Raw genomic sequence first — 8,121 nt, 5'->3', positions numbered from 1 at the left:
TTCATTCTAAAAGCTGTCGTCTCAGACTCTGGAAGATACTTCTGTAACAATGAAGCAGCTGCAGATCTGACGGTGATCCCATCAGGTAACATCAAACTCCAATAAAATCATTCTGCTTTCTGTTTCTCTTCCCATTTTTCAGAATCATGTCTCTAAGCTAAATGTTTAATAAAAAATAAACTTTGATTAAAAAAATATGTTCTGGCACAATAATGAAATGATGCATTTCAGATGTAAATGCACCCTTTTTAACCTTTAATGGCAACTATTTTGTAAAGTATAATATAATCATTATTTATGTCTGAACAAGGATTTAAAATCAAGTTTTAAATTCGTAGCACTATGATTGGCAGGAATATTTAGCTTTTTGGTGCAGCCTATCTGCACTTCTGTGTTTAAGTTTTTAGTTTCAATTCTAAAGATTTTAACATATTTTAACAACTATGAAATCAAAGGCATTATTTATCTTAAAAAGTGCAAAAATTGTCAAACTCTGACCACATCTCTGATTATTAATCGGCCTCATAATGTGACAAGACATTTAAACTTGATAGCACATGTTTAAACTGAGCTCCTCACAAAGGGAACAATGGATCTGTTTAAATGAAGGATTAAATGCATTTATTATCATTATTATAATTTTAACAACATGGTAAAAGGGTCATCTTGTTCTTGTGTAGTCACATTTGGAAAGATCTCTCCTCTTAAAACCTCATAAACATGGAGCATATTTTAAGTGAAAATAACCCTAAAACTCTTCAAATGGCCTCTGACTTTATACTGACCATGTGTAATACATTTATGACGGTTCATTATAAACATGAATCTATGTTTGTACTGACTCAATATGTTTGTTGTGTTCAGGAACAACTCTAGTCCCTGCTTCAGAGAGGACCAGCATCACTCTGACATGTCCTCATGATGTCGGAGCATCACATGTTCCAACATGGACCAGAGACTCTGGTGGAATACCACTAAGAAGGTTTGATGTTTCCCCTGTTGACCAGACGTTGACTATAACAGAGCGGCAGCCTGGTGACTCCGGACTTTACTACTGTGATGGAAAACCAGCTGTTTATCTGAACGTGACCAAAGGTAAGAAAAAGGAAATCAGAGAGAAACACAGAAATATGGGCGCAAGTAAACACACAAGGGGACAGCCCTAAGATGGGGTGGGTCCCAACCCCAAGTGATTTCCACCTACGGCTGTCCTCTCTACAGTCTTTATGCTTAGATAAGCCAACAGGCTGTGGCTTCATATTTACCGGACAGACATAATGTTATGTAGTGTCTCTGTTCCTTTGACTAGAAACTGCTGAAAAATAACCTCAACCAAGATGCCTTCACACAAAACTTTGAGGTTAATTTTATTTTAAAACATGACAAGTCAAGCAAACCACATCCTCTGCCAGCAGTGAGCAAACTTTGCAAAATGACGGGCCACAGAAAGGTCACAGCCTGTCAACCATTTCAAACTGAGTGTAAGATCTTCTCAGGACTTTCTGTAGTAAAGTATGTTCATGTTCCATCTTATGTTCTCTTTCTTGCTCGGAAGGTAACATGGCACCACGCACAGCAAACCACAAAGACAAACCCAACAACCCCGACAACAGCAACAACAACCCCGCCAACAGCAACAATAACCCCAACAACAGCAACAACAACCCCGACAACAGCAACAACAACCCCGACAACAACAAGACAAACATCAGCAGCACTTCCTCCAACAGAAGCAGAAGTAACAACTGAACCATCAACTCCACCTCGGACTGATAAAGATAACGACTACAACAAAGAAACAAAGAAACAACAAGAGGAGTAAGATGAAACAGATCTTCATATGAAATTAAATGGATGAAAAAGGGTTTAATCTGAGAGAGAATGTAAAATAAATACTGTACTATGTATTCCCCATACGCACTGAAGCCAGATCACCTCCTGGCGATGCCAAGGTGCTCTTGGAAAGCAAGCACCAGTCACTCTACATCTCTCCATTAGTGCATGTAAAGGACCTGAGCATGTGTGTGTGTGTGTATTTCAGGCCTGTGTGTAGTGTGTAATAACAACAGAGTGTAAATTGTAATTTCCCCATTGGGGATCAATAAAGAGTATGAATTATTAGAAATGAATTAAATATTAGAAATACTGACAAACTGAGAACATATTATTACTTATTGTAAACTCTGTTTCTTTTGCAGGAATAATCCATGAAATAGTTGAAGAAAAGACATATGTGTCTCTGCGATGTCCTCACTCTGTGGAGGGAGACGGACGTGGAGCAGAGAGAGGAATGGAGACAAAACTGACATACTGACAGTTAATGATTGGAGAGACATAAAACACATTCATGACCCGGGCAGACGATACCATTCATTAGCTGATAAGTCACTGCTCATTCTAAAAGCTAACGTCTCAGACTCTGGAAAATACTTCTGTAACAATGAAGAAGCTGCAGATCTGACGGTGATCCCATCAGGTAACATCACACTTTAATAAAGTGGTTCTGTAACAGAATTCTGTTTTGCTTCTTTTCTCTGTCTTTAAAACTTAAAATCTACACTTCCGTAAATATAAAAATGTTACATATTGTAAAAGACGGTGTGAAAAATTCTGAAAATCTGGGCCACTAGTGAGGACTATAACAAATTCAGGAAGTGTGTCTTTAAAGTAAAGTTTGACGTGTTTGTTCTACAGGAGCACTTACAGTCACTTACATTGTAACTGACTCAGTATATTTGTTGTGTTCAGGAACAACTCTAGTCCCTGCTCCAGAGAGGACCAGCATCACTCTGACATGTCCTCATGATGTCGGAGCATCACATGTTCCAACATGGACCAGAGACTCTGGTGGAATACCACTAAGAAGGTTTGATGATTCCCCTGTTGACCAGACGTTGACTATAACAGACAGCCTGGTGACTCCGGACTTTACTACTGTGATGGAAAACCAGCTGTTTATCTGAACGTAATCAAAGGTAAGAGACAGGAAATCAGAGAGAAACACAGAAATATGGTGCGGAAGTAAACACATATTAAACAAACAAGATATGATGTGTCATTCAGTGAGCTTTAGAGCTGCAAGTAAGAGATTTTGTTACTTTTGGACAGAGCCAGGCTAGCTGTTCCCTCTCCAGTCTTTATGCTAAGCTAAGCTAACAGGCTTCATATTGAACGTACAGACATGAGAGCGGTATCGTCTCTATTCCTTTATATAGAAACTGGTGTAAAAGAACCTGAGGTTTCTGCCTTCACACAAAACTTTGAGGTTAATGGTATTTTAAAAGTCAAGCAAACCACATCCCTCAGCAAGCCGTGAGAACACTTTGCTAAATTACAGACCACAGCCTGTCAACCATTTCAAACAGAGTATGATCTTCTCAGCACTTGCTGTAGTAAAGTATGTTTAAGATATGACTACAACAAAGGAACGAAGTAACAACAAGAAGAGTAAGATGAAATAGATCTTCATTGAAATTAAATGGATGAAAAAGGGTTTAATCTGAGAGAGCATGTAAAATAAATACTGTACTATGTATTCCTCTGCCACACACAAGCTATTCTTCCAGAGACTCCTTATCCGTGGCAGATGTGTGTTCGTACGGTGATCGGAATCCTCTATTTAATCATCATGATCAGCATCACCGTCACCACCTGGAGGAAAGGTGAGTACACTTTAATCTCCAGCAGTTCTTTCATAATACTCTTCAATGAAGTCATGTTCTATTACATTTTTTTTTTTTATTTTGAAAAAAACTTTGCTCATAATATCAGAAATAACAAACAGTTTAGGATGTATAACTCCAATGCATCGGCGTAATTTACAGGGGGATGGGGGTGGGGGCATGGAGGTGTCCTAATAGTCAAAACTGGCTAGTGCACTCCCCCCAAAAAAACTCACAAACCCAAATTATAATTTCCTTTACATAATTACACATAAAAAGATATTTGCAGCATAAATTGTTCCAGAAAAGTTCACCAGAATGCAGAAAATGAAGTGTTTCTGTTTGATGCTCAAAATTTCAATTTTGCTGAAAATTAGAAATCTCAAAGCCCCCAATATTGAACCCAAAGTTACGCCCTTGCTCCGATGTAAAGTGTTCTATGAACGGCCACATGGGGAACTGTTGCTGCTATTATCACACATCTTTGTCCCAGTAGTTTTGAGATATTCTGCAAACAAACAAACAGACAAATTTGGAAGTCATGCATAACCATGAACATGTATCTAATAATTACCATAACATGGGGCGATTACAGGATTTTTAAGTAGGGTGGTACAGTGGGGGATCAATAATCAGTGAGGGGGGCCCAAGGGAGGGTCATTTTATCAGAATACAGCATAGAAAACTTGCTTAGTAATATAGGAAATATTGGATAGGATAGAACAACTTAATGTGATTCTGCTAAATACAACATCACATTCATTATTAGTTTCACTTGTTTTCATTTGAAACTAATTGTATATCTGAATGAAATACAAATTTTTATATGCTCAGTCTGCAACTTAAAAAACAACATTTCCAGTGCTGGTTCCATATATCAGAATTTTGGATAGTCATGGAAACATGGGGCGGGGTCTCATTCCGCATACTTCCGTCAGTACACTGCTAATGTGAACTGACCACTTACCGTCAGTGCCCACTTTCAATGGTTAGTATTGTCCCAAAAGAAACACTTATGAGCGTGGATAACGCAACACATGGGTCTGATGCTCCCAAATTTCAAAGCAGACCATAATGGCAGTTTGTTCGAATACGATCTCGGATTTTATGAAAATAGTTCACAAAACGTGTTTCTGAAAACATTTTAAGCGAGAAAATAGGCCATACAGTTGCTGAATCTGTCAGTTTTGTTGATCGACAAAGGTCAGTTTAAAAGATTTTCGGTCAGATTGCTCCTCATTTGCATAGATTCAACTTGCCGACGTCCGTGGGCCTCTCCCCTTCCGCTTTGTAGTCAAGATGGCGCCCGTTTAGTGCGAGAAGGGTCCATCGTTCCACACTGAACTCTTTTGACCGTTTTTAGGGGGTCATCCGGGTACTTTAAGTGCACTAACTTAGTGTTATCTACACTATATACTTAAAACTAAGTGTTTGAAGTGTGCAAGTGGGCAGTTTTGGCGACACAGCCAAAGGCTGGGAAGATTGGCAGAACAGGCAGCCAAGTGACAGTACTCTGAGCCAATGGAAATCTCAATTGTCAGATTGACAGCACTCTTGCCCACCCCATGTCCTCCTTCTAGCCCCACACCTGCCATAAATGCTGTTTTACATGTTGACATTGACTGAAAAGTTGCGTGGAAAACATCACATCCATGCTTATTTTTTCTCTCTTTGCAGCTCGACAAACAGAAGCGCACACAGCAGAAACAGGAAGTGATGTCTGATCCTCCATCACGCAGAAACAAGAACGATAAAAACTCAACTGTCATCAGCGTTCATCCTAATTCAGTCCAACAGAAACCAGTCCTCCTGCTGCTTTCTACACCATGACGACTACAGAAACTACTGTTACTTCTTCTACCACTGATGTTCTGCAGCAACTAGAACCAAACGGGGAAACAATGTAATAGTTGAACTGTAATGACCTGTTTGTATAATAGCCTGAAAAAATAATGGACAAAACCTCCAGGCCTAAAAAAGTGAAGCCAAAGACGAAGTGAATTAAAGCTGCATTCTCTCTAATTTCCAGCAGGGGCGACTCCATAAATGTGGGCCTTTTTTTTGAAGAAATATAAAAGGTTTGTCTATATAGTGTACATTATGATTATTTTATGCACTGGCTGACTCCAGATATATAGGAGAGGAGTTTGTATTGCTATAAATTCAAACTCTTATATCCAAGATTGATCCATAATTTATGAATTTTCAGGTTAATAATAATGTTTATCTTTTGCCCTGGATATATAGGAGAACTGTTTTAGACAACATAAATGCTTGTGTAGCATTGCTGTGTGTGTGATATCAATAAAAATGACATTATTATTTTGATTATTGGCATAAGTGAATGTCATGAGGGCAAAAGCATCTGGACTTTTTTTTTTTTTAAAAGTGCCCATATTATGAAAAAATCACTTTTTTCGGGGTTTTGGGGTGTTCTTTTGTGTCTCTGGTGCTTCCACACACATACAAACTTTGAAAAAATCCATCCATGCTGTTTTGAGTGAGATACGGTTTCTGAATGTGTCCTGCCTTCAGTCTCCTAGTGAGCTGTTCAAAATCGTTTCGGACTGCGACGTCACAGTCGCAAATGAGCTGGGCTACCACAACCGTTAGCTCGAGCTAACGGTTAGCATGCCAGCTAACACGATACATCCGTTCTACGCAATAGCAAAGCACTGCTACAACACACACAAGTTCACCATAATCTACAAAAGAACTACTTACATGTGCGCCCTCATTTAGAAGTCTCCCAGCTAATCCTGCCTTGTAACTGACCAAAGTTGGAGAAACAGGCTTTCTTTTACTGTCTCTAGAGTTAGCTAGCTGACATGCTCTACATCTGAGCTACTGAGCATGTGCGAGTGCAATCAAAGATAGTAGTGAAGAAGAAGATGAAAAGAGGTCTCACTCTGTAGCTAAAACAGAAACCAGGTGAAAAGAGGATCTGCAGCAGTGAGAGAGAGCGTGTAGTACAACAACAATATGGTGTTTTTAGAAAATTAAACCATGTAAACCTATTCTGGTACAACCTTAAAATACAGTTAAATATATAGATATTTTGTCCACTGTATGAGTTATAATGTTTTATTTTTCACTGACTCCCAAGACATGACAAGTGTTTTAGACAGTAGATTGGCTTATCTTTTATTGCTGTGTCTGTGATATCAATACATACACTCAAAAAACTGAATCAGGGGGTTGTGCACTTTAAATAGTTGTTTAATGTTCAGTTTACTTCAAATAAATGTATTTGTTAGGTTAAAATGTTAATTTCAAATAAAGTCAATGTAATTGTGTCTATTGTTACCTGTAAAAAATATAAAATGTGTTGATAAATTCCAAAACATTTAATTTAAGTGAATTAGCATTGCAATACTTTTACATCCTGAAGACGGCAGTATAAAACACCAGCTACCATTTAAACCAAAACAGGAGAAGAAGACTGAGATGCTTCCAGACTGCGCGATGCGTTTAGTTTTGAATTCCTGACCCGGACCACGCCTGACCCTCCTTCGGTTAATTTCGGTAATTCTGTTATTCGGTAATTCAAAGTCATGCTAAGGAATGATGTAAAAGCAAGCTTTGAGGACATTTTTGTCATATTGGTAGCTCAGCAAACACTATTAATCCCTCCCCTCCGTTTTACCCCCTGTTTTCTCCCCCTACTGGTTGTCTCATTAGGAACTACAGCTCAAGCTACGGCTAACCTCCACTCCCCTACTGGTTGTCTCATTAGAACTACAGCTCACGCTTAACCTCGACTCCCCTACTGGTTGTCTCAGTGGAACTACAGCCGTGCTACCCTCCACCCCCTACTGGTTGTTTCATTGAAACTACATCTCATGCTACCCCCCACTTCGGTGCCCCTACTGGTTGTCTCATTGGAACTACAGCTGCAGCTAAAAGTTGCATAGTGTTGCTTTAAGAACCATGTAAAATGTGCCCCAATAATTGATCTGTTAACATCTTTATAGGTTTATTTGTCTCTTTTAGTAATCATTATGTTGCAAAATTTCAGATCCTGGAAAAATTGCTTCGATGATGATTTGTGTTCCTGTCTGGATAAGACCTACTCAAAAAAAGGTAAGATCGTAACTAGCTACCTAGTTACTGCAAATCGGCTTTTGTATATTTTTAGGAACATCTATTAGATGACAGCTTCATTATCTTTTTTATTTTAAGGTATAGAGCTCTCTTAAATGCAAGTAATGCATTTCAGTAGTTGATGGCTTCTGTTAATCTGTTGAATTTCAGGTCCTGGCTGGGATAGCCTTTGTCAACTCCCTCTGTATTGATGTGTTATAGCTGGACTGTGGAGCTTTCATGTGGTACGTTATGGCAGAAAATAGAAAAACCTTTTTATGAGGTACTACTAAAATAATGAATGTTGACTGTTTTAGTAGGTACCATTAATATAATTTGTGTTTGTGGACATGTTTTCAGATGGATGCAGACTTTG

The 8,121-nt window shown here is 38.7% G+C and overlaps 1 long non-coding RNA gene across 1 annotated transcript; it reads left to right on the top strand.

Moving 5' to 3' along the window:
• Positions 1–2,918: 2,918 nt before the first annotated feature.
• LOC120570874 lies at positions 2,919–5,356 on the top strand. Its single transcript, XR_005641156.1, has 3 exons — positions 2,919–2,975; positions 3,555–3,662; positions 5,340–5,356. It is a non-coding gene; the product is annotated as an uncharacterized LOC120570874 (long non-coding RNA).
• The last annotated feature ends 2,765 nt before the right edge of the window (positions 5,357–8,121 follow it).

Source organism: Perca fluviatilis, chromosome 13 (genome assembly GCF_010015445.1).
Source record: "Perca fluviatilis chromosome 13, GENO_Pfluv_1.0, whole genome shotgun sequence".
Classification (NCBI taxonomy): domain Eukaryota; kingdom Metazoa; phylum Chordata; class Actinopteri; order Perciformes; family Percidae; genus Perca; species Perca fluviatilis.
This window is presented reverse-complemented; position numbering and strand designations above follow the sequence as displayed.